General features: G+C 44.1%; 1 protein-coding gene across 2 annotated transcripts in view; it reads left to right on the top strand.

Annotated features, from left to right (window-relative positions):
• SLC9A7 (solute carrier family 9 member A7) overlaps positions 1 to 25,090 on the top strand; it is a 471,766-nt gene that overhangs the window by 1,170 nt on the left and 445,506 nt on the right. The window lies entirely within an intron of this gene.

Genomic DNA, 25,090 nt, shown 5'->3' with positions numbered 1-25,090 from the left:
GTCAGTGGGAGCTGGAGAGGTCTGTGACAACCTCAGAGGATGAAGCAGACTTAGACAGCCTCCCTTTATAGAACCCTTTGGCAACCTTAAATCCAGCATCCGTGAACACGTTTCTGTCCGAGGATGGGGTTGGTCAGGTGTGATAATGTGATAACCTCATGAGTAGGTTGGATGCCTTTGTTTGGATCGAAGGTGTGTGACCGCTCCTCTGGACGGGGAGTCTGACAGATGTTTTATTGTATACAGGGGCGCCTTTGACAGACATTTTCGGTAAGGTTCTGGTGGCGTGGGATCCTAGATGAAGTGGAGTTATCTGACTACCTCCGTGGACATGGAAGTGCGACAGCATCTGTGTGTGGGTCTCGGACAGACTTTATATGTGCTTAATGTAGACATGTGACAGCCTCTGTGGTTGTCTGTGTGAGACGCCCACACACTCCGAGAAACAGCCTCTGTTAGTGTGTTAGTTTCTGTGTTGTGTATCTGTGGTAGCCTCTGTGTAGAGTGTGGGAGATTTGTGCTATGTTTGTGTAGTAGGTTTAGTATGAACAGACAATCCGACACTCCCACGGGACCAGGTTCAATATCTTCTATGTGCACCCTGTCCCGTGGGACTGATTCAACATGTGAGCCACCTTTTAAAATTGTTTAGGGTCCCCCAATCAATGCCATGTCATATTAACCCAGTAATAGCATTACTTAAAATTTTAAGAAAACAAAGGACTGATAGAGGTTACTGTCGCTGGATGTTTGTTCACCTATTTGAGCACTGTCTTACTGACCACTGTGTATGATCTGTGAGTACATACTAGTGACAATAACCTCTATCAGTCCTGTGTTTCCTTCAAATTTCAAGTAATAAGTTATTACTTGGTTAATATGACACGACATTGATTGGTGGACCCGCCAAAATGGGTGTCCCACATGTTGAATGAGTCCCACAGGACAGTGTTAACATAAAATATGTGTGGTAGGTTTAGACATCTCTGTGACATCCTCTGAGGGTAGTATCCTGACATGTGTCAGCCTCCGTGGGCAGGGATGTCTGACAGCCTCTGTTGGTGTAGATCTGCGACATCCTCGGGCTGGGCGGTCATTTCATGACACCCTCTGTTGAGGAAGGGGGTGGAAACCATGTCACATCTTTTGCTTGGTGGTGGAAGTTTTTCATGTCTGTGACATCTATTTGAGACGGTTAGACACGCAGCAGCTTTTGGGTTGCAATCTTTGACATCATTGGTGGGTAGATGTGCGTGAGACATCCTTCGAAGGTTGCAGTCAGACACGTGAGTGTCTCTGTGGGCAAGGGTCATTTGTAGCCTTTGATGGCGTGTGCATTTTCTGTCCTTTGTGGATGGTAATGGTTGGGGTCGGTAACTGCCTTGCTGAACTAGTGTTTAAAGTGGCTGTAACTTCCTCTGTTGGTGGCAATCTGGCATTGTGACAGCCGTTTGGAGCACGAGATCTGATATTCTCTTTGGGTATGTGGAGATGTGGGACAGCCTTGCGGGTGGATTGTAAGTGCGTGACGGGCTCTGTGGGTGTACATGACTGTGGTAGAGGTCTGTGGCAGGCTAGACATAGATCTGTGCCATTCTCTATGGATATGAGACATCTGCGACATCCTGTAGTTGGACAAGAAGTGTGACATCCTTTGTGGGTGGTATGCCTCTGACTGCCTTTGTGTATTTGTGGAAGTGTTTAACATGCTTGTGACATCCTCTTTTGTGGCGGTCAGACTTGATGACATCTCTGTGGGCAGGGGTCACTGACCTCTTCTGAGGGTTTGTGGAGATGAGGGACATCTTCATTGGCTGAACGGGAAGTGTGGCATCCTGTATGAATAGGTCTTTGACAGCCTTTGTCTGTGGCATTTCTTTGACCTCCTCCGAGAAACGTGCAGCCTCTGCGTGGGTGACGGAGTTAGGTATCTGCCTGCTAGAACAATGAGCCCAGAAACGGTGGAGGGGGTTGGGTTGGAAGAACATGTGCTGTGCTGGGTAATACCTTTGACTCAGCACCGACCAACCTCTTATCTGCACTGGGACAGAAGCTGCCGGCTGTGCGCTGCAGCCCACAGTAGCCCACTAGAAAATAGGCTTTTTTTTAATGCAGCCTGTTTTCCTTATAGGAAAACGGGATGCGTTTTGGAAAAAAAAATGACATTTTGAAGTTTCATGATTAACAGTAGGCACTGGTTCATTATGGGACCACTGACTGCTCTGATTTTTTTTCTTTTTTCTTTCTCAAAGGGGAAGGGGCACCCCTGGGACCTCTTCTCATTTGCAAATGGGGTAAAATCTCCTTCAAGGAGTCAGTAAAGTATTAATGTTTTGAGACCAGAATTCGGTTGCAAAACAGATTCGGCATTTGGATGGGATACCCAAGACACGCCCCTTCCAAATTCAGAATTGCAAACACAGTGATTCAGTAACATGTTACCGAATTGCAATTTGTGTTTTAAACATATGTAAACACATTTTTGCGGTTAGAAACTGCTGATCGGACTGTTATCGACCGCAAAAAATGCTTTGTACATATGGCCGTTAACGAGGAGTAAGGAGTGGTTTAGGGAGGTGTAAGGAAGGATTTAGGAACTAACTTGCATCCATGCCTATTTCTGTCACAAACTGCATTTTTAAAGTTACTACATTCAGAAAGGACCCAAAGCAGTCATAAATGTACTCCAGCTAAGAGCTGCAATAAGTTCAGCATTACACATGGTGAACCACTGGTACTGCAACACCGTACCATAGAAAACAAGCAATTGCAATACAATAGGTCTCGCATTTTCGAGAGTTTAAGCTTTTGGCATTGTAAATGACAATGCCTTTTATTTATGTTTTAAAAACTAACAAATATATAAAAGACATTGTCAATTACAATGCCCATAGCTCAAACTCTCGCAAATGCGAGACTTATTGCATTGCAACAGTGAAAGCGCAAAACCCCTTTTTAGCCAGCGGTGCAAGGACTTCTAGGCACTTTCTTAAGAGAGCAAACATTCAAACTCACCCAACTTGGACTTGTATGTGGATTACCTCTTGGTGACTCCATAACTTTCATATTAGCTCATGCACATAATGATACTGTCACAAGTCATTTCCTAGAGGCGTAACGCCTCCAGCTAGAAATCTTTTTTACGCAAGTGCGCCCAGTCAAGCTTAAACTGTGCCATTAAGCTACTCACTTTCTTAACTCCCAGTAGTGTTTTGGAAGAGGAACGGTCTGCTCTTCTGTGACTCCTCGTTCTAATTTGGAGCAGAAGGTACTGCAGGCCTTGGGCCTCCCAGTACAGAGTCTAAACCTTCTCTAAGTAGGGCTGGGTTCTGTTAAGCTGCATACTAGTGATCTACCACATCAAGATGGGCTCAGGGGCCCATAGCAGAAAAATATGAGGGCATAAAACAATCTTCACATAGTCACGCACACTACTTGCTGCTGTGGATAAATAATGCTCCATGTTCGAAGAGTTTATTTGCAGAACTGCCTATAAAGCCCATTGATTCACAGCCAATAGACTTGAAAAATAGTGCTCCATTAAAAAAAAATTCTATGGATGGACTAAGTTCCCAATCCCTCCCCCTCCCCCGATGTAGGGCCAGGCTTGCACTGCGATGCCCTGCACTTACTCGCTGTACAGTGAGGCTGGTAACAGAGCACTTGCATTACTTGCTTTGAGCTGCACACAAGACGTCCTGCCAACAAGCAGAGTAGAACCAATTCTAGTCTGTGAAGAATAGTGTGGGTGCAAATGTGGTTGAATGAATGCATGGGCGTCACAGTATTGCAAGGCTCGTCTATGTGGTTGTGTGCACAGAGATTGCTGCTCTTCGATAGCTCACACTGGCGCCATGGGGCATTAGTGTACCCTGACTAAACAGGTCAATGTGGGACAGAGGGAGAATACTACTAAGACAGTGCTATGAGGCCATTCAAATGAGAAATGACCACAGCAGAAGTCACTCTAAAGTAACAGAATCATTGGTTCTTTATGCATTATTCAGTTGCTCATTTTACTGTTCCTAAGTGCTGTAAATAACCAGCTTTGCTGTTGCCTAATTTAACAGTAGGTTTTCGACCTCAGAAAGATAAAAGGCTGCGATGCCCCAAACTGGATTAAAAATTGTGACCTGAAGATTGCATAAATATCACCAGCGAGTGCATAACTCATGCAGCTATCTAGCATGCGTTTTGTGAATTCTTCGGTATCCCTAAAACCAGCTGCCTCCCCAGTGATAGGAATTTAGTGAAAGTCTGTGTCCATGTTAATTTTAGTGTAAATGTAATTTCATACCCAGCGTTAACTTGCTTATGTGGTAAACATTTTACGAGTTCCTCGTTTCATGCCAATTTTGTTCTTTTCCCTATGTATTTTTGGATGTATAGTTCAAGCATCCAGGATTTATGAATGGCATAGTCTGATAAACTGATGTAATCATCTGTAAAATGCTGTCCTGGTGCCCATCGTCTGCAGACTTGGTTTACTCCACTCGTCCCGTGAGGTGTGATGGGGGGGGTGGGGAGGCAGCCACAGTTAAAGTGCACATGGCGCAACTGTAATACATAGAACCAGCCGCCATTGCTGGCGACCCATGACTGCTGCGGTGGAGGAAGGGGTATACTACCTGGCATACAGAAATACATAGAAGTGGACGCCATTGCTGGTGACCTGCAAGTAGCCACAGTTAAAGCACGCATGGTGCGCTGCCAATACATAGAAGCGCCACCATTGCGTGAGTCCTGTCTATATAAATTTGGTAAATAGTGCCCCAAACTCACCTTCAGTGTGCATTATTCCAGTGCCCCTGGTTATTACAGCACAAAACACTGAAACAACATAATGAGCAGTTTGCTTACATTTGTATGTAAACCAAATGCATGGACCCAGCTTGCCACTAGGCCGCGCAAAGCACTTATTGCGACTTATGTGTTTTTGTGGCTTCTGATCACTCTCAGACCATTTAATTCAGCCCACGTAATGTTTTCGCCACGGAGGCAGCACTGCGGCTACATGGGCTGATAAATGAGATGCACAGAAAAAAATGACGCGTGGCAGGCTCTGCTGGCTGCAGCGAGGTGCTTAATAGCTCATGAGCAGAAGAGGCAGCAGAGGAGTTGCGGGTGCCACGATTGTTGAAAAAGTAAAGAAATATATATTTTTTTCAATTTCTTTACTTTTGCAACAATCTCTGCACCCGCGATTTACCTTTAACAATGTTAAAGTAAAGCACGGGTGCCGCGATTGTAACAAAAAGAAACAAAACGATTTCTTTACTTTTTAAACAATCGTGGCACCAGTGCTTTAGCTTACCATAGCTGAAGGTATGCCGCCAAAGTGAGAAAAAAAGTACATAAACCAATTTAAAAAAAGCATTAGACAATAAAAAAAAACACATGCTGTGCTATAGTGCGGTACATGGCGGCCCGTGAAGTGCGAGCGCCCTTGCAAAAGCAGAATGAACAGTGCATACCCACTAATAAAGAAGACTGTGTAATGCCGCAAGTGAAAGATCTAGTCCGGATGGGTTGTCCCAAAAGGAGACAGGACGGTAACAAGGAGGGACTAATAAGCCTCATTTTCAATCAAAACCCAGCGTTTAGCATGGACGACGACGCAAGCCAATGAAAGCAAGGGGCGGGGCTTTCACTCCACTTATAAATTCTACCCTACTACAATATGCCTTGCAGAGAGACAGCGCATGCGCGCTGCAACGCTAGGCGAGACCTAATAAAGGATGCAGGGACTTAAGTTACATCCTGTAGGAAACCGTTTTAAAATAAAATAATTTCTTTTGACTATTTAGAAATCTATATACATTTTATTAAATGGTAAATATTTATATAGATTTAATTTTATAATAAAATATTTTAATTTTTGTAATTTGAAAATAAATGTCGCTTTTTAGAAATTATTACATTTATTTACACCAATTCTATACATAATATTTAGTCATTTTTAATACATAAATTATTCTGAACATTTTATATGAGGTGCACATTTTTGTAATTCAAAAAATAATTTTAATTTAAGATATTTAAATTAATGTAATATTTATTTCAAAATTGAATTAAAAGTTGTGTATCTTTTTATTTTGGTCTCCGCAAAAAAGTTTAATACATTTTTTCAAATTTCCTAATACTTTCCCATAGGCAGATCTCTGCCATAGTGGGGGAGGAGACATGTAAGCAGGGCCGGACTGGCTGTTTTGCATTTTTGTGGGCTGGCAGTTTTGTTGCTCGGGACCTGCCAGCCACGTTCGTTCTTGTAGCGCTCCTAAATGAACAATGCAAAAACAAATAGTTTTAAAGTACATCTTAAGCATCTTTAAAACGATTTATTTTGCATTGTTCCTTTAGAAGTGCTCCAAGTAGGAACATGGGTGGCAGGTTCCAAGAAACAAAGCTTGCCCTCACAGCAATGAAACTGAGCCCCCACCCAGCCAACCAAAACGCCTGGTAGCCAGTCTAGCCTTGCATTTAAGTCTACACTTTGTAGTAATTCCACACTAGTAAACGATGATTGGTTGAAAGTAGTACATTTACTACAAATTGTTAAAATAAATGTACACATGTAGATTTACTCACATATATATATATATATTTTTTTTTTCTTTGTGAATACGTCTCATAGTTTGCGAATTCACATATTTATTATCAAATTATATTTTATGGACATCGAATGCTGTCTCATACTATGTGACCTATTGTTCCACCTGTCTGTCTATGCTCCCCCAGGTACTTCTCTTGTAAAGCGCTCTGATATCCGCAAGGATCTTGTCCGCGCTATATAAAACTTTCTAAATAAATAAATAAATAAATAAATATGGTGACAAATACACATTATTCACCTGATGTATTTATGTCTCTGGGCTTGCAGAAGCACAAGGGCGTCCAGTAATCTTCTAATTTCCCCAAACGGCCAGTCTGCCTTATGTTTACCTGCTGTAAAGCTCAAGTAACACCTCGAAAGCTCACTTGTACCAGAGGAATGCATCCTTGCTATACCAAGTAATGTTTTAGGTAGATCATCTCTTTGTACTGGCCGATTTATCTTGCACAAAAACATCTAATCAATAATGCCTGTGATGCTACTAAATCCCTCAGCAGTCTGAGGAGAACCACCATTCCCATATTAAAACACATTTAATTAATTTGAAGCATGTGTTTACCTTTTGAATATAAAAGAAAACCAATTACAACTTTGCACGCGCCTGTGCATAGTGGTTTGTGAAGTTGATCTAGTTCCTGTATTATGCCACTTTAGCATCAGAAGAACAACTAACAAGTACACAAAAGAAGAGAAAACCTTGAAGAGTCAGGTCTTCAGTTTCACTACTTACTCTTCATCACAGGACCTACATGGTCTTCAGTTTTCTATGTGCCAAGCCCTTGCTATTGCTTGTCTGTTCAGAATATTTTATGTCTTGTCTACCAGACAGTGCAAGCTGCCTGGTTGCGAAAGACCTTCTGTGGACTTACCCAAAACTCACAGTAGGTATAGGGCTTAAAGCTCAATATTTCGAGCTCTGTCTGCCTCATGCGTTTCTCCCCACCCCAACTAAATGTTTCCTACGCAAACGTTTTACTCTCTTTATCATGCACTGGTCGCTCTCTCTTTCTCTCGCCTTTGTTTTTCCCCTGCCAAACCTCCCATGCTCTATGCTAATCTCTCCCTCGTGTGGTTCTCCAAACAGCTCCAGTGTTGCTCTGTCCCTTGTGTGCTGCTTTTTACCTTCCTCCCATTACTACTTGTGAATGTTTATTTTAACTTTGACAAACCCAATCTGATAGACTGTTTTATGACTTTACTCATTTATGCAATAGAACAAATTCTGATTCCCACAATGTATACTATGACTTACTGTAATAATACTCTTGAATTACCAGGAATAAGCCAGGATAGTTCTGGCTTACAGTCCTGAAATGCATGAGTAAAGCCTAATCATACACCAATCTTTCTCAATTGAGCCCCTAAAGTTCTGCCTGAACCACCTCATTCATCCTCCCAGAATTTCACAATGTGACTGACCTGCCCCACTACATATGCAGTTTATTTGTGCCTGTGTTGTCATTCTGAAGGCTGTAAGCCACGCCCCATTGCCTTCTGATGGCACTGGTATACTGATGGGCTCTTCACTCACTTCTGTGAGGGCCAGATGTCATTGGGATATTATGAGATTTTGTGTAGCCATCTAACCTGCCCGTTTCCCTGCAGCATCATGGCCTCTGCTTATTCTCAAGTCCCGTCTATCCTCTCATAATGTTACACAAACTATAAGTACATTATATGAACACACTGAAAAATAGATATTGCAAGCAAATATATACTTCTACTTCAGCCTCAGTTAATATATTTCCACGCTTTCTGCTCTACCTACTCTGCTTTGCCCTTCAATCTCTTTGCTTTCTCACAGTGATAATGTTTTATATATCATAGACACACAAATAATTAGTAATTGAAGGCAAATAAGGACTACTGCCCGACTGAGGCTGTCTATCCCTTGTCTGCTAAAAAAATTGTAGATTATGGGCCTGAATTAGATCTTGATGGTCGTACTGCCATCCCGCGGCGGTCCCAAGTACTCCTTTGAGTAGACGGCGGTCCACCAGCCGTATTTAGATGTTGCGGCTAGAGACAGATGAACGCAACGGCAGCGGTCCTCTCGGCTGTCTAACAGTACTCCGTCGCCGTCAGGCCGACAGGATTGCTCCGACCAAGTTTGATGTTGCTGTTCTGCTGTCGGTGGAGTCCTGACAGAGTGGGGCAATTGTGCCATGGAGACCGGTAAGTACTACTTATTTACATCTCAATACACATATATGTTCTGTATATGTCAATATGTACGTGTAGGTAATTTGTGCTGGCCATCATTGTTACATATAGCATAGCACACCAACAACATACACACACCAATGGCTGTACATGCACACCCACCACAAAAGCCTACCTTAGAATCTGTTGACAACTGGGGGGCTGAGCGCCGTGGTCAAGTAGCGGTACAAAAGGGGGTGGTGATGGATGGAGCATCTGAATCAATCAAACACTCACACCCAGTCAAAAGATCTGGGTTTAATCCATCACCGTTCTTTAGCCCACTCTGCCACCCAAGTTCAGACATGGCTATATGGAAATAAGTCTGACCCTGTGCCTCATGGGAACAGTCCAGCCCGAACTGCCAAGCCATGTCTTCCCTGGACCGGGAACAAGCTTCCGAGGACCGGTTTCTGGCATTCCAGCCGTCTTCAGCCCGGCTTGCTTGAATCCAGTGGCAAAGTGAGCAAAGGACTCACGTCTGAGCATACCCTGCCACACTTATGGCGGCCAAAAGCGGTACAAAAGGGGGTGGTAATGGACGGAGCATCTGAATCAATCAAACACTCACACCCAGTCAAAAGATCTGGGCCATGTCTGAACTGGGGTGGCAGAGTGGGCTAAAGAACGGTGATGGATTAAACCCAGATCTTTTGACTGGGTGTGAGTGTGATATTGGTTCAGATGCTCCGTCCATTAGCACCCCCTTTTGTACTAGGTCAAGTAGCAGCAGCACAGCGACGGTCTGGACAATGGCATGGAAGATGGAATCAGTGATGCGACCCTGAATAAAAGGTGATTTTCACCTCTTTTTCTTAGTTTCAGCAAACCCGGCTTGGAGGTTTCTCTGCCACATTTGCCTTGATGGGAAGGCATTTCGTAATCTTGCTGGTGGGAATCTTGGCAGGACTCCCTCCAGCAGCTGCTACAACCTCTGATGTCATCAATGCGGTAGACCGATCCTGGCGGAATCGGTGGGACTGCAGAGGTCTTCCCTCCAATGCTCAGCCAACATTTGAATCAGGTAGGCAGACCGCTAAGGCGGTAGGCGGGAGACTGCCAAAAAACTGACGGCGGGACCAGTCCCTCCAAGATCTAAATCAGGCCCTATACATATGGTCTTTTTTTAGAGACCTTCACAAACTTTGCAAATGCCCCTGCAGTATTAGGAGTAGGCCTGGGCGGTAAATTCCGTTCCGCAAGCGGAATTCGGGTAATTTCTTGTTCTGCGGAGAACGCAAAATTGTCCAAAATTCTGTGTTCTGTGAAATGTTTGCTTGCTATCATTCTCAAAATGCGTGTTTGCAAAATATTTCCCCCTGAGCACACACACAGCGATTGCGAACAGGAAAAAACCATCCCAAACAAGCAATTCCGCTTGTTCGCAGAGTTTTTGCGTGTTTGCAGAGATTTTTTACCGTTTTGCGGAGATTTGCGTAACGCGATTACGCAAATTCCGCCCACCCCTAATTATGAGTACATTATAGACTATGACAATTGTAATACGGCGGCTGGGAAATCAGTCACATTTATATGTAGTATCTCATCTATCATACTCCAAATCAGAGTCTAAGTCTCCAAGTTGGTCTTTGCTCTCACACCATTTTAACATTTTGCATATAAAAATATAGGAGTTGATTCAGAAAGGCATGCATGAGTATGGGAAGTATTACTACAGGGGTATTGTCGCCGAAACATCCAACTCTGTTTGAGTAAAAGTGCAAAGTGGACATAGTCATTTTTGTTTGTACTAATTTTTATATAAATATTCCCTGAATATACATATTTTGTTCCCATAGTAGATTGAGGCCAATTCGCAAAGGCATGCAAAAGTACATAAAAGATCACTGCATGCATACTACTTTAAGTAGTCTAAACTGGCTTTGCGGCTAGGCCCCATGGAATCAATTATGAATGAGCAGTCAAGGCAGATGAGGACACCAAGCCACTTTCTCTGCAAATTACCATTCCTTCCGCAACATCATAGAGTTTATCTAGTGTTTACATCAGTCTTTGTTATCACACTATTATAACATTATTTCTCGAGAAGGACAGATAAATAATACTGAAGACCGATAAAGGCCTTCCTGGTTTCGTTTGTTCCTTAAGTATCCCTTCCTGATGCTTCCATTAAATCACTTTCCTTGCTCTAAAAGTATGGTTAGTATCCTGTCCTGTGATTGCTCTTACCCTCTTTATATTTTACACTTAATAAACCACAGTAGATTTGCTGGCCCTAGGGATGTGTTACAAGTCATGCATTATTTATACTACATGTTTATTTTGGTAGAGTTAGCATGAAAACATTGTTTAACTGTGATGTTTAAAAGATGGGGTTTTAGTAAAGACATATTTGGTGCATTAAAGAGCACATTCTGTCTGGTGTAGTGAGACGGGTTTGAAGCGGCTGCTTGCAAGGTTCAGCTAACAATGGGTCCTGATTCCAATTAGGATGTTCTGTACGTGTTTACCTTTAACAATGAGTATGCTGATTAAACACAGGACAGTGATAATGCTAAGGAGGGTGTTTGCTGCTTTCTAATCTAAATGCATTGTCATATGTAGAGACTAATTAGTGGAGGAAATCCACAACTCCCAGTACTGATGTAAGTTCTGCTAATTCAGGAAAATAATTAATGAGTATGATATCATACTATGAAATACGAGTTTTAAAACCACCACTTTTTGTGCTAGAAAAAAATTCAAACCTATGTAAACATACATAGTGAGAGAAAATCATGGATATTTTTCACTATGAACTGATTACTCCTTGTAGAATAGGTAAATAGGTTAGCTCGTAACATCTGATTGTCAGACCACTTATAGAACTACTCATTGCTGACACCGTCATTTTTTACACTATACAGAAGCCAAAAAATTGGCCAGTGCTTGTTATGCCTGTCACCTGCTACCCTTCTGACATTTCCACACTCTTTTATTTCATTATTCTTGATATGGAAACCCATACACAGCCTTTATAAAGGGTTCATTCTAAGTGCATTACAAAATAAACTGGTTTCTGCATATGCCAAAAAGTTACTTCAACTGATCTAGTATTCTAAACTTTTATGAATACATCATTTGACAACAGGAACTAAACCACAATAAAGAGGAAATAATAATATTTTAATGAGTTGAATGGATCCTCATTTGTAGTTGGTGTAGTATCTTTAAGGCCCTGCTGATAGGAGTGGAATTGCAACCCGTGTTAAGTCACTTTGAAGACATCCAATGTCATAGACATTAGATCAGTGTTCTGTTGACAGTCCTTCTTTAGTTTCATTAAGATACAAACTCGCTTACTCCTGATCAAGGCACATCTTCACAATATCAAGCTTTTCAACATCTAAAGTGTGTCTCATGGCTGTTTGCTTCGTGGGGAAGAATGGGAAGAGAGGCAGAAGGTGGCCCGTGCAGGTAAGCGTGATGGGGAGGGGCAGGGGGTGAAAGTGACAAACGACGGGATAGGGAATGTAAAATAAATAAAACCACTTGCCGGCGAGCGCAAGATAAGTCGTTTTGACTTGTTTATTTTACATTCTCTATCCTGTTGTTTGTCACTTTCACCCACACCCCGTCCCACGGCTCTTTACTGCACGGGCCGCCACTGGCTGGAATGAGGAAGACTAAGACTTTGAAGTAATGAATATTACCCATAAGTAATGTCTGCATTACCTCCTCCCCTGTCTTCCTCGCCCCAGCCCTGGCATTACAGAAGGATGTATAAAGCAATAAATACAGGCATGGAACAGGAATGGTGTGGCTCACTGGCTAGAGGCGGCAGACCCGGGAGCAGAGGACGGCCCGGGACCAGGGTTCAATTCCCGACGTGGCAGGGTTGTGGACCAGGGTCAACGGACTCGATAATTCTCACCTCGGTGCCTACTCTAACCAGGGATCACACTCGGCAACTCTGGGCATTAGCTTGCCTCATCTCCACAACGGCCCCCTACATACGCCGGGGATGCCTGGTTTCACCTTGGAGATACCCAGTAGGGACCATCTCACAGGGAAAGCCAGGACGGGTTGGGTTCCCCAGCGGTCTATTCGCTCCTGGATACTCCGGTAGGTCCGGTATAAAACAGCATATAACATAACATAACATAACAAAACAAGAGCATTATTACCAGAAATTAAACAAGAATGACACATTTAATCTGAAGGTTACAGAAATCCTGGCTCAAGACACATTTCTTGGCCTTTCTTGAACCTTTAATCTGTAATGTAAAAGAAACATATTAGGGGTGACGCTAGTCGCCACTCTACAGATCTCTTGTATGGAAACCCCTTTTGCTTCTGTCCAAGGAGTTGAAGCTGCACAGGGTGATCTACCCTGTATACTCCTTAGTACTGTCTCACCCACTGAAATGCATGCTTGACTTACTACAAGTCGTACCCATCTAATCAGAGTTGCCATTGATCTTGGCTCGTATGTGAAGAAAAGGGAGTCTGATAAATAATTATGCTTCGTTCTATCTAGATAGATCAAAAGGCCCTAAAGAAGTGATGAACCATAGAAACACTGTTGTGCACTTCCGAAAAAGGAGCAGGAAGAACTATGCCCTGAGAAAGGTGAAAATGAGAAGAGAATTTGCGAAAAAACCTTGGCCCCGGCTCAGGGTGTTCTTATCCTCAAAAATGTTAAAATAAGGTGAAAAAGTTACCAACAAATTTTATTCACCTACATTCTAGGTGATTTAATCGCAAGAAAAAAGAAACTTTTCGCTGACAACCATTGCTTGTGAACTTTTTCCAGAGACTCATAATGACTGGCTTGTGTCTTGTTTGTCCCTGACAGTAAATCTTACACTAGAATTGGAGAATGAGTTATTTGCATTAGAATTTGCAAACTTTTGATTAGAAATGACACCAAAGTGACAATTTATTAAAGAACTTCAGGTTTCTATAAAACACTGAATGGTTGACTATTGTGTATTCAGAGTAGAAGGGCTAAACACTTTTGAAAACCATCTCAGAAAATCTAGTTATTATTATTATTGATATTATTTGTTTAGTTATTTTTTTTACAAACAATTCGAAAACCGAATACAGCCACAAAAAAAGACGCACTAATAGCAAAGGAATGCAGCTTCATTAGGCAATGTACATTAAGACCATCATAGGCGCTACTGCATATCAAATGACAGGAAGACAAATTGATCATATAGTTATAGTACAGTATACTTCTATGCAGTACGGTGCTGCAGTGTAACAGCTGGCATAAACTTTGTTGCGAGACATAAAAAAATTTAATGTTTTAAATGGACCATATGCCCTTGGTGAAACACCTTTTTTCAAAAGTAGACCAATGTCTTGCATAATTTGACAGTGAGGAAGACCTCCCGGCAGAAGGATTGGAACTTGCTGCTTTTCTAAAACATCCATGTTCCTGAAGCCCCCGCCTCTCAACCACCACTGCATACACAGCTAACTGCAGTAGAGAAGGCAACCATGGTCAGTGCGGTCAACATTGACTTATGAACATCGCTTCCACCCTCTCTCCATGAATCTTCTTCAGCACCTTTGGGAGAAGAGGAACATGGGTAATGCAAAGAGATGTACTTTCAGAATCTGAAGGACCGAACATCCTGGCCCCACTCCTACAAAATCGGGAAAGCATTGCATTTACTGAGGACGCAAAGTAATATAACCAAATTGACCCTCACTTCTGACCGGAACACATCCTGAGAGAGGACATAATCTGTTGACGAAGGCAGTTTCGCGTTCAGCTGTGCTACCTCTTTATTCTGGTGTCCTGGAGTATATGCCTTCCTCCGAGATGTAAGATTTACTTCACCATAGAGACCTACCTCTTGGGCTAGAGAAGCCATTTTGGGCAGTTTTTAACACCCACTGGTGATTCACATATGCTTTCAACACTTGATTGTCCATACAGACTTAAACTCCCATCCCCTGGAGGAAATGAAAAAACCTCAGAGACCTTAAAATTGGCTACCAATTCCTGCCAGTTGTAGGATTTGTGTGCTGCTGATTCTGTCATTTGTCACCTGTAGATTGACTTGATTCAGCCTCAATTTAAGGGAATCCGAAATCTGTTAATTCACTGGAACCTGCACTTCTCAATTGAGCGTTATATTAATATATATTGAGCATTGCAGTGAACCAGCAGATGTGGAACTAATGGTCTGAGATGCACATGAGTCAATGGAACAATTGATGTGGTGACTGCCATGTAGCTCTGTAGCCATTCCCAGGATGGAGCTTGTTGTACTGACAAAAGTTATCAGTCTCTTGAAGGTGGATTATTCATGCCTTTGGCAAAAAAGTTCCAAGATCTGTTCCGAAGATTGTCCCAATAAAGGTGCTTTCTTGGGTAGGTAACAGTTAAGATTTCTTCCCAATTCTCTGCACAAATTCTCCTTGTCCGACTCCACATTTGAAAGAGAGGAAGAAGAGATTAACCTGTCATCTAAGTAAGGATGTATCTGAGCCCCTTCCTATCACAATGGTGCTTCAACTGGTAGTAGCGCCTTTCTAAGTTTTCTGTAAGTTGGTGAAAGGGCGAGGGACAGGATTTCAAACTGGAAGTGACTGGAAACTACAGTGAATCTCAGGATTCCATTTAATAGGAATATGAAAATATGTGTCCTATGAATCCAGTGTCACCACAAAGCTTCCTGAAGAAATTGTTGTTTAAATGGAGTTTCCTGGTGAGCTTGTCTGAAAAGTTATTTTGAACTTTTTGTGTTTCATTAATGATTTGCTCCATTTGAGATCAAACACACGGTGGAACGTTCTCCTAGGCTTTAGAGCTTGACCGCTTGCCCACGCTGGTGCTGAGGAACTACTGGTATTGCTTCTTTTGTCAACAAAGACTTAATTCCCTCTTGATGTTGTTGATTTAGTCTGGGTAGAGAAGTTATAGGAAAATGAGACTCTAAAGCAGGGCTTTTGAAGTCGATGTAATAACCAGTTGTTACTATATATAGGACCCATGTGTCATTTTCCACTTCTTCCAACCTGCCTAAAAATGCTTCATTCTTTCACCTAATGGATTGGGGGGAGGCTCCTTGGCATAATGATACATCTGGATTTTGCTGATTCCTAACCCTGGTCCCAAGTTTGAAAAGAACATCTAGATTTTTGCAGGGCTTGAACTGGACATCTTTTTTTTATTTTTATAAAAGACCTTCCTTTTTACAGGAACAATTCAAAGTAGTTGCAACATATCTTTTTTCCTCTGCTGCGCTTTGAACCAACTTGTGGTTACCATCTAGTTTCCATAATTTAAGCCACAAATATCATCTTAAAGCCCAAGCCGCAGTCTGTAAAGACACAATAAAATGAAAGGACACATCCGAGAGAAAATGTGATAAAAGTTCCATCAAAACCAATAAGAAAGAGGGATGCTCTTCTTTTTTCAGTTGACTATTTAGTGTCTGAAATTGTTTTAGTAATGTTTGAAATGCATATGCTGTAACGGTACTTATACATGTTGCAAAATTTGAAGTTGCAAACGACCATTTAACTGCACTTTCTACTAATTTAGGAAACACCAGTTGCGTTATTGTTGGTGATAGTAGGAGTTTGACGAACAGCTCACCATTAGTTGCAGGTTGGTTACTCTACTTTGAGAGGTTACCCCTGTTATCGAGGGGACTTTCAATATTCACATCTAATAATTATTAATTTTTTTTTTTCCTCCAAGACATGTTTCTGGGTTACAGTCCCCATTTTACTACAAGTTTCCAATCAAATGATATAACACATACATTGCCTTTCAGTCAACAGTAGGGTAGGCTCACTCTCTTTGTTTCCTTTTTATGTACATCTCCACTTCTTCGCCTAATACTGACAGCTCTTCTTATTATACTCAATTAAAGTCTACTCTTCTGGATCTGACAGGAATAGACGCAGACATCCAACTTGAATAAATAAACCTCAAAATTGATGGGTCAGGGGGCGTGGCTAGCGGCCAAGTATGGCGGCAGCGTGAAGCGGGAGCTCCTCGCGGCATAACGGCCTTTTGTAAAATCCGATAATCTAATCCGTCACACTGCCTACCCGAAGTGGCGGTACATGCTCAGGAACCGAAGCAGCACCTGATCCAACTCCGACGAAAATCGAGTGCCGGGAACTGCACCTTTCAACACTTGCGCAGTGAGGCCTACGGCGGCCCGGCGACATCGGCCTGACGTATTCATCGAACCCCGGCGGAAGTGTGACCTGCCCGGATTGAGCTCAGTGGCAACTGCCGGCCCCCTCCCCCCCCCCCCCCAGAAAGGGACGTAGTGAGAGACGTTTCAGCACATGCACTAAAGGTGTGAGTCTCTGGGGGGCCGTTGTGACTTGTGGACGGGGGCGGCTGCTCGGGCGGCAAACACCCGCAGAGAAGCCACGGCGGTGACTGAACAGTGAAAGTTTCCACACGGTGGGCGGCACCTTAGGACCCCATCAAGCGCCATTTTGGAGGTGAGGCCTGGTCAGCACGAGTGGAACGGGAAAGGACTAGGCGCGATAGGAGTGCAGACGCCTACTAGCCGAGGCAATAACGAACAGAACCATCGCCGAGGCAGCCGTCGACGCGGTCCGGAGCCCCTGGATCCCTATGCGGAGCACCGCATGCAGTACAGTGTCTGAGGTGGTATTGACGGTGTCGACAACACATCGAGCTCCTGAAGCTACAATCGTAAGACGACCGTGTGCGGAGCTGAAAGTGACTCGGAACGGCCATTGATACCGCCCAGCCAACGCCTACGCTCACGGGACAACGGGACACGAAGCTGCTCTGCCTCGAGTCATGGCGGGCAAAGGAACCAGAAGCGCTTCGCAGGCAAAATTGGATAAATTTGCCTATTGCCAACACGGCCACACTCAAGTCAGTGGGCGACACTCCACAGGTGCTACTCCGGACATGGAAGGTACCAAAAAAGTGACATTGGAAGACATTATGAAAACCCTCTCAAAGGTGCAAACAACAGTGGGCTCCATTTCCTCCGAAGTTACTATGCTACGGGCGGACTTTCAAAAGATGACCGAAAGGGTGTCTCAGGTCGAGGTGGTTACAAAATCACTTATTGAAAACACTTCCGAACTACAAATAGCGATGTAACGCATGGAAAAAGTCACCAAGATGCTACAAGAAAAACTGGACGACCAAGAAGGGCGTTCCCGCCAAAACAACATACGCATTCTTGGCCTACCGGAAACAGAAGGGAAGGGAGCAATGGACCTCTACGTCGAGGACCTCATCAAAAATAAACTGCAGCCTAAAGGCCTGTCACAATTTTTCTCCGTTGAGAGGGCGCACCGGGTGCCAGGTGGGACGCCCAAACCGGGAGCAACGCCGCGGCCTGTACTGGCTAGACTGTTTAATTTCAGAGACAGGGATGCAATCTTGCAGGCGGCAAGAGTTTCACCGCCAGTCAAGCTCCAGAACTCCACTTTGGCCTTCTTTCCAGACTACACAGCAGAGGTAGCCAGGCGCCGGAAGTCCTTTACGGAGGTTAAGGAGACGCTGCGAGATAGAGGCCTGCCATATTCAATGCTGTTCCCTGCCAAATTGCGAATTGTAGCCGATGGAAAAGCATGGTTTTTTGACAAGCCTGAAGTGGCGCGAGACTGGCTTGATGGTTGGAGACAGGCGGGGCAACAACAGCGTCCACACATAGATCGACCAAACCATCGTAACGACAAGCACACGGAAGAGCAGAACAACCGTCCTTCACACCACGTGGATGCAGCGGGAGTGGAATCTGACTTGGAACGGGACCCACTTGACTCTGGGCAGCCGGCCCCGATTTAGAGGTGGACTTCATAGGAGACAAAACGTGCGAAATACAGGGACCTGGAGCTGGTTACGCTGAGTAGGGTGGGCAATAGCCGGTGCCTGTAGGGGACTCACCAACCCCACGAGCAAGTAAGATAGTAGGGAATGGGGAAAAGCACTCTGCCAAGTTGGGGAAGCGGGCGGGAAACGGTCCGTGGAGCAGGGGAGCAGGGAGGGGGAGTTCGAATGTTAATGTTATTGTTATTGGTCATCACTTCTACTCTATGGTACGCTATCACGCCAAAAGCCACACGTTCATGGTACACTAGCACACAGCGCCGCATCTGTGTTGATGTCGGCCACCGATTGCTTGCGACAATGATTAAACGACCCGATGGCCCAACAGTTAAACGTTGTGCCCGTTGAGGGCGCCCCTGCGACGGCTGAAGTGCCCCCCCTGCGCATGCTTACCTGGAATGTTAGGGGCTTAGGGGATAAAATTAAACGAGGTCTGGTCTTGCAAGCCATTAAACGCCAGGGACCTGACTTAGTGATGCTCCAAGAGACACACCTCGCAGGGTCAACATGTAAAGCACTTAACAGACGTGGGTATGTTATGGCAGTACATGCAGAATTCACAACAGGATCCAGGGGAACTGGGATACTCATGAAAAAATCATCCTCTTTTCTGGTGGAGTGCCGCAGGGTGGACGATCAGGGTCGTTTTGCGGCATTACACGGACAATGGGAAGGAAGACCTCTGAATGTGGTCTCAGTGTACATCCCCCCGGCACTCCACTCAACGGCATTGCCGGCACTTGGTAAATTTCTCCTAGACCTCCCGGAGGGTGACACAATCATTGAAGGGGACTTAAATGCAATAATGGACCCCCCGCTAGATACCTTCCCCGTGAGAGACCGACCGAGAGGTTCTGCCACACTCCCTGGTTTTATAGAGGCGATGGGCCTTACGGACGTATGGCGACAGTTGAACCCGGCAGCTACCCACTACACATATTATTCTGCAGTACACAATAGCCTTTCACGAATAGACTATTTCTTGTTTCTGGGGGTAGGTCTGGGATCGATAGATAAAATAGATATCCTGCCTAGAGGTGTGTCCGACCACTCTCCAGTATCTCTATTATTCCCCACCAGAGAGAGGAAGTGTGCTAGAATATACCCAATATACCCCAACTATCTGAAAATCCCTAAGATCAGGAAGAAACTAAAATTAGCAACCACGCAATATTTCAAAGAAAATGAAGGGACCGTCTCCTCGCCCTCAGTACTTTGGGAAGCTTATAAAACAGTCCTCAGAGGGGAAGCGATAGCAGCGATCACGGGACACAAATGGGATTCCAGACATGAACTCACGGAACTAGAGCTAGCACTTCACAACGCGAACGTCACACACATGTCAAATCCCACAACGGAGACAACACACTTATTACAGCTCCGTCAACAACAATACCGGGATCATCTCACAACGACCGTCAAAGGCTATCAAGCAAACACGTTACATAGAATATATGATGTGGGAGATAAGGCTGGGAAAATGCTGGCATGGCTGGACAAGAGAGGGAGCAGTAACAGAGGTATACAGAGACTTTACACGCATGATGGTCAACTACAGACACACCCTGAGCAAATAGTACACACCCTGGCACGTCACTTTCAAGAGATATATACCCCAGAACGTGACGTCACTGCACAGACGGCGACAATTTCACTAGAAAATATTACCATCCCCACACTCACACAAGAAGCACAGCAAGAATTAGAAATTGAATTGTCAGAAGATGAAATCCAATTGGCGATACAAACTTTGCAATCCGGTAAGGCATTAGGCCCCAACGGACTGCCTGTGGAGTGGTATAAAGCAGTGGCTCCTATGCTAAGCAAACCGTTGCTAAATATGTATACCGAAAGCATTGAAAGAGCGACACTACCGCTTGACCAGCGTACGGCCACTATAGTGGCTATACCTAAGCCGGGTAAACCACCGACTGCATGCACCTCCTATCGCCCCATATCACTGCTTAACGTGGAAGCTAAAATCCTAGCAAAGATCCTGGCCAGCCGTCTGACACAACACCTGCACACGCTGATACACCCTGACCAGTCGGGCTTCATGCCCCACAGGAGCACAGCAATGAATCTCAGGAGGGTCCATGGGGTGGTGGCACGTGCACACCTTATTGCTGAGCAGGCATTGATCCTTTCCCTCGATGCCAAAATGGCTTTCGATCTAGTGGAATGGGAATATCTATTTGCAGTGCTTACTCGTATGGGCTTTGGACCGAAATATATCGCATAGGTGCGACTGCTGTACACGTCACCGGTAGCACAGGTTGTGGCGAATGGACACATTTCAGCGCCGTTCCCATTGAAACGGGGGACTAGACAGGGATGCCCGTTGTCTCCTTTGCTCTTTGCCCTGGTGCTTGAACCACTGGCAATCCTGATCAGAACAACGCCACTATTTCGGGGTAGCAGGTGGGAGGAGGGATGGGAAGATAAGATCTCTTTATATGTTGACGATATGCTCATCTACATGGTTGACCCTAATAACGGGATCCCTGCCCTGTTGCACCTCTGTAACACACACGGGAGCTCGTCGGGCTACACCCTGAAGTGGTCTAAGTCGGTAGTGTATGTGCTCAGAGGCCCGGAGCCATTGTTACGGGAGGACTGCCCCTTGACCTTAACGACAACCTCCTTTAAATACTTGGGTATTTTCATCACGAATAATGCCACTGACTTCTTTGACACAAACTTAAAGCCACCTACGGAACGCCTACATGCAGACGTTAAACACTGGGCGACTTTGCCCCTGACCCTCCTAGGGCGGGCGGCTCTGTATAAAATGATGGCACTCCCTAGATTTTTATATGTGTTGAAAAATACCCCTTATTTGGTTGCACCGCGCTATTTTAAGCAAATTGCGGCGCTGGTCTCCAGCCTACTCTGGAATAATGGCCCGGCACGTATAGCGCATGACAAACTGGTGAAGAGTTGGTATGAGGGAGGGATTGCACTACCCAATGTCCAATTATACTACTGGGCGGCTCAACTTAAGATAATCAATCAATGGGTCCACACCCCACGAGAGGACCCAGCATTCAAAGCGGATTGGTCTCAACTGGGGACAGACGGCATGCTCTCTGTTTTATACAACAAGTCCCAAGTTAGAAAACTAATTGGCCCGACACAGCACACAGCGGCACTGTGGCATAAAGCGCAAACACGGCTGGGCTGGGCATGGAAACTCACCAAACTGACGCCACTGTGGGATACAAAATCATTGGGGAACCTCAGATTATGCAAAGGATTCACGCAGTGGGACCGCATAGGAATCTCCACGATAGGGGACCTGTGGGAGAAAGGCACAGTGATTGCATTTTCGCAACTCCAACAACAATACGGTTTAGGCCCCACCGAGACGTTCAGGTACGTGCAGATACGTCACGCACTACTCCAAGCAATTCCACCAGACACTGATCTACCAGAATCTTCACCACTAGAGGACAGACTACTGACGGACTTTATGCCGCAGAGTGCAACTTCTCTCACATATAAAAAGTTAGTCAACAACCTGGCAGACCCCACATTACACCTTAAAGAGAAATGGGTTGGGGAAATAGGAGAGGTAGATGAATCGGAATGGAATGAAGCGCTTGCCTCGCCGAGAGAAGTAGGCATATCGGCGAAATTCAGATTAGTGCAACTCAAAATTCTGCTCCGAGTTTACTACACTAGAACATTACTTCACAGGATACAAAGGACACCACACCGATTCTGCCTTAGGGGATGCGGGGAGGAAGGGAATCTGTTCCACACCTTATGGGAATGCCCGCAGATACAAGAATACTGGAAGCAAATTATGCGCACTATCTCCCGAGCACTTAAGATATCTGTCCTGCCTGAACCTCGAAAGTGTCTGTTGAACATTTGGGACCCCAATGATCTGGACAGGTATGGACTGTTGTGGGTCACGCTAGCCGTTACAGTAGCCAAGAGGGACATTGCACAAAAATGGGGTGTTCCAGAACTACCTACAGCGGCTCGATGGGCCAGAAATATGGACTTGTTGATGGTGACGGAAAGGGCGGTGTATGTGCTTAGGGCTTGCCCCCGGAAATGGAACAGAATCTGGGCTCCTTGGAATACTTATAGAGGGGAAATCTGTGAACCCTTGCCAGAAAACGAAGATCTAGACTCTGAGGGGGAGGATGAATAGAAGGGTGGGTGATTGGTTCTTCATGCACCGGGCTGTCGAACGATTGTGGCTTAATCATAAACCAAATTGTAATTGGAGAGGATGGCTGATGGATGTTGAAGTGTACAGAAGACATACTGTATGTGATGACAAATAGTTGGATTTGCTTTTCTTTTATTGTTATTTGAAAAAACAAAAATTTTTGCGCATTATTGAACGTGATTTGAGGGCTAGAGGGGGGAAACCTTATATAAAATGAGACAGATAAGTTATGATCCAACTACTGTGCTAAAGACAATTGATGTTGCACATCCGTGTAACTGTTGGGACTACATTTCACAGAGGTTAAAATACGCAGTACCATACTGTAATTCCGGACTATTACTGTACAGAACAAAGATGAATCCTATCTGCAATATTGTGCATGTCACTAATGCCTTCATGTCAATAAAGATTTTTTTTTAAAAATTGATGGGTCACTGCGGCATGCAGTACATGTAAGTTACTTTACCCATCTCTGGACTGATGACACACTTCAAGATTGCGATCTCATATACTTATATGATTGTATTAGTCTCTAGGTGATACTGCCTTGCTACAGTATCTTTCCAGACTGCATCAGCAGTAAACGTCTCTGCTGGGTGCTTCTAGTTTACACCATCCTTTTATGAGACCACTCTTATTGGAGCCTTTTGCATTAACCACTGTACATCATCAGTGCTAGTTTAGTTCGTATTTTTACTTTTTCCTAAATATTCACCCATTTAGTCTAACTTTTCACTTGGTGGCATTTATTGTTCTATCACGATATGGATAAAAATCACTTTGCTTCTGTATACTCGCGCTCCCTTCCTACTTCTTTTATTTTTCACTCCTCTTCACGCTTTGGATTCAGAAATTTTGAATGGCCAACTGGACTCATTGTATTGAGCACCTAAGGGTGTCACAGTGTGTAATATGACTGGAAATAATGTCTTCGGTCACCGCAATCACAGTCTCTCCTTTTCAACACAGGTCTAGTAGCTTTCTCTGGGCACATATACTTACTAAACGCTTGTCTCTGTATTTTCATAAAATATGACTGTCATGTATTTTATTTATACATAATTTTACAGCCTTGAAGTCCCTTTGTGATGAAACTCGTGTCGGCTGTTATCTAGTAACGAATGTACAGAAGATTACAGAACCTTGTTTCTCCCTGCAGTAAACCACACACTTGAATAATCTACTTGAATCCTTACTTTATGGACTGACTATATTTCTTGGACTGCCATCTGAGCCCTGTAATAGCTTCGATGATTCAATATACACTGTGGATCTTGTGGTCCAGTGTGTGGCAGCACCCCAGGTAGTAGGATGTTTGGTATCGAAAGAGCGACAACCCAAAATAATTTGAAAAGTTTTGTAATAATAATATTATATCCACATATACTTTTATGAAGAGGTGCAATTGTAAACCACGACTACCGTTCTACACTTTGAGTATTACAAAACTATTAATGGCTATGAATGATTTCCATTGAACCTAAGTAGCTGTTGTTACAGAAAAGGCTGGAGACCCCTGCTTTAAGCTCTTCCACTGATCGGCCCATGGCTCTTGAGCAGTATTCAATGGCATTATTACCCTCGCATAGTGGAGTTGCCTAACATGCATTTTCTGGCTCTTTAATATGGTGCTCGTTTTCATGAAGCAGTAAATGTGTACATATTGTTTTAATACAACAACAGTACCTAATGCAGCAGTATATGATGGCATTCTTGTCACTGCATTATTCTCGAGGCATTCTTTTTTATGTCACAACCTTCATATAGCCTAGTGGACGGATGCCGCTATTCTCGCTGTTCTGCTCTGGGAGCCTTGTTCTAATGGCACAGTATTCTTATGATACTGTACTCTGGAATTCTGAATGTGCTATTTTGGGGGTATTGTTCTCATATCCCAGTGTTATAACCCTGGAGTGTTCTGATTGCCTTATTCTCATTGTCCTATTTTAGGAGTATTGCTATCATGGCCCAAATATTCTTAAATCACTGTACTCTGAAGATATTCTCAATGTAACGTTTTGGGGAAATTATTCTCAAGGCATATATATTTCTTATTTGCAAAGTGTTGTGAGTGCATTATTCTGGGAGTCGCTGGATGCTTGAGGCCCAGTATCCTTCGGAGACAGTATCCTAGTGGCACTAGTCTCATGGCACTATTCTGGGGGCACATTTGTCTGATGCCATTATTCTAGCTGTGCTATCCAAGGAGCATTGTTCTCATGGCACAGTATTACTACTAGACAGGAACCTAATGGCACTAATTCTTACCATGCTGTTC

The sequence above is a fragment of the Lissotriton vulgaris genome, chromosome 8 (genome assembly GCF_964263255.1).
Source record: "Lissotriton vulgaris chromosome 8, aLisVul1.2, whole genome shotgun sequence".
Lineage (NCBI taxonomy): Eukaryota > Metazoa > Chordata > Amphibia > Caudata > Salamandridae > Lissotriton > Lissotriton vulgaris.
Note: the sequence above shows the minus strand (reverse complement) of the source record. Positions and strands in the feature narration are given on the sequence as shown.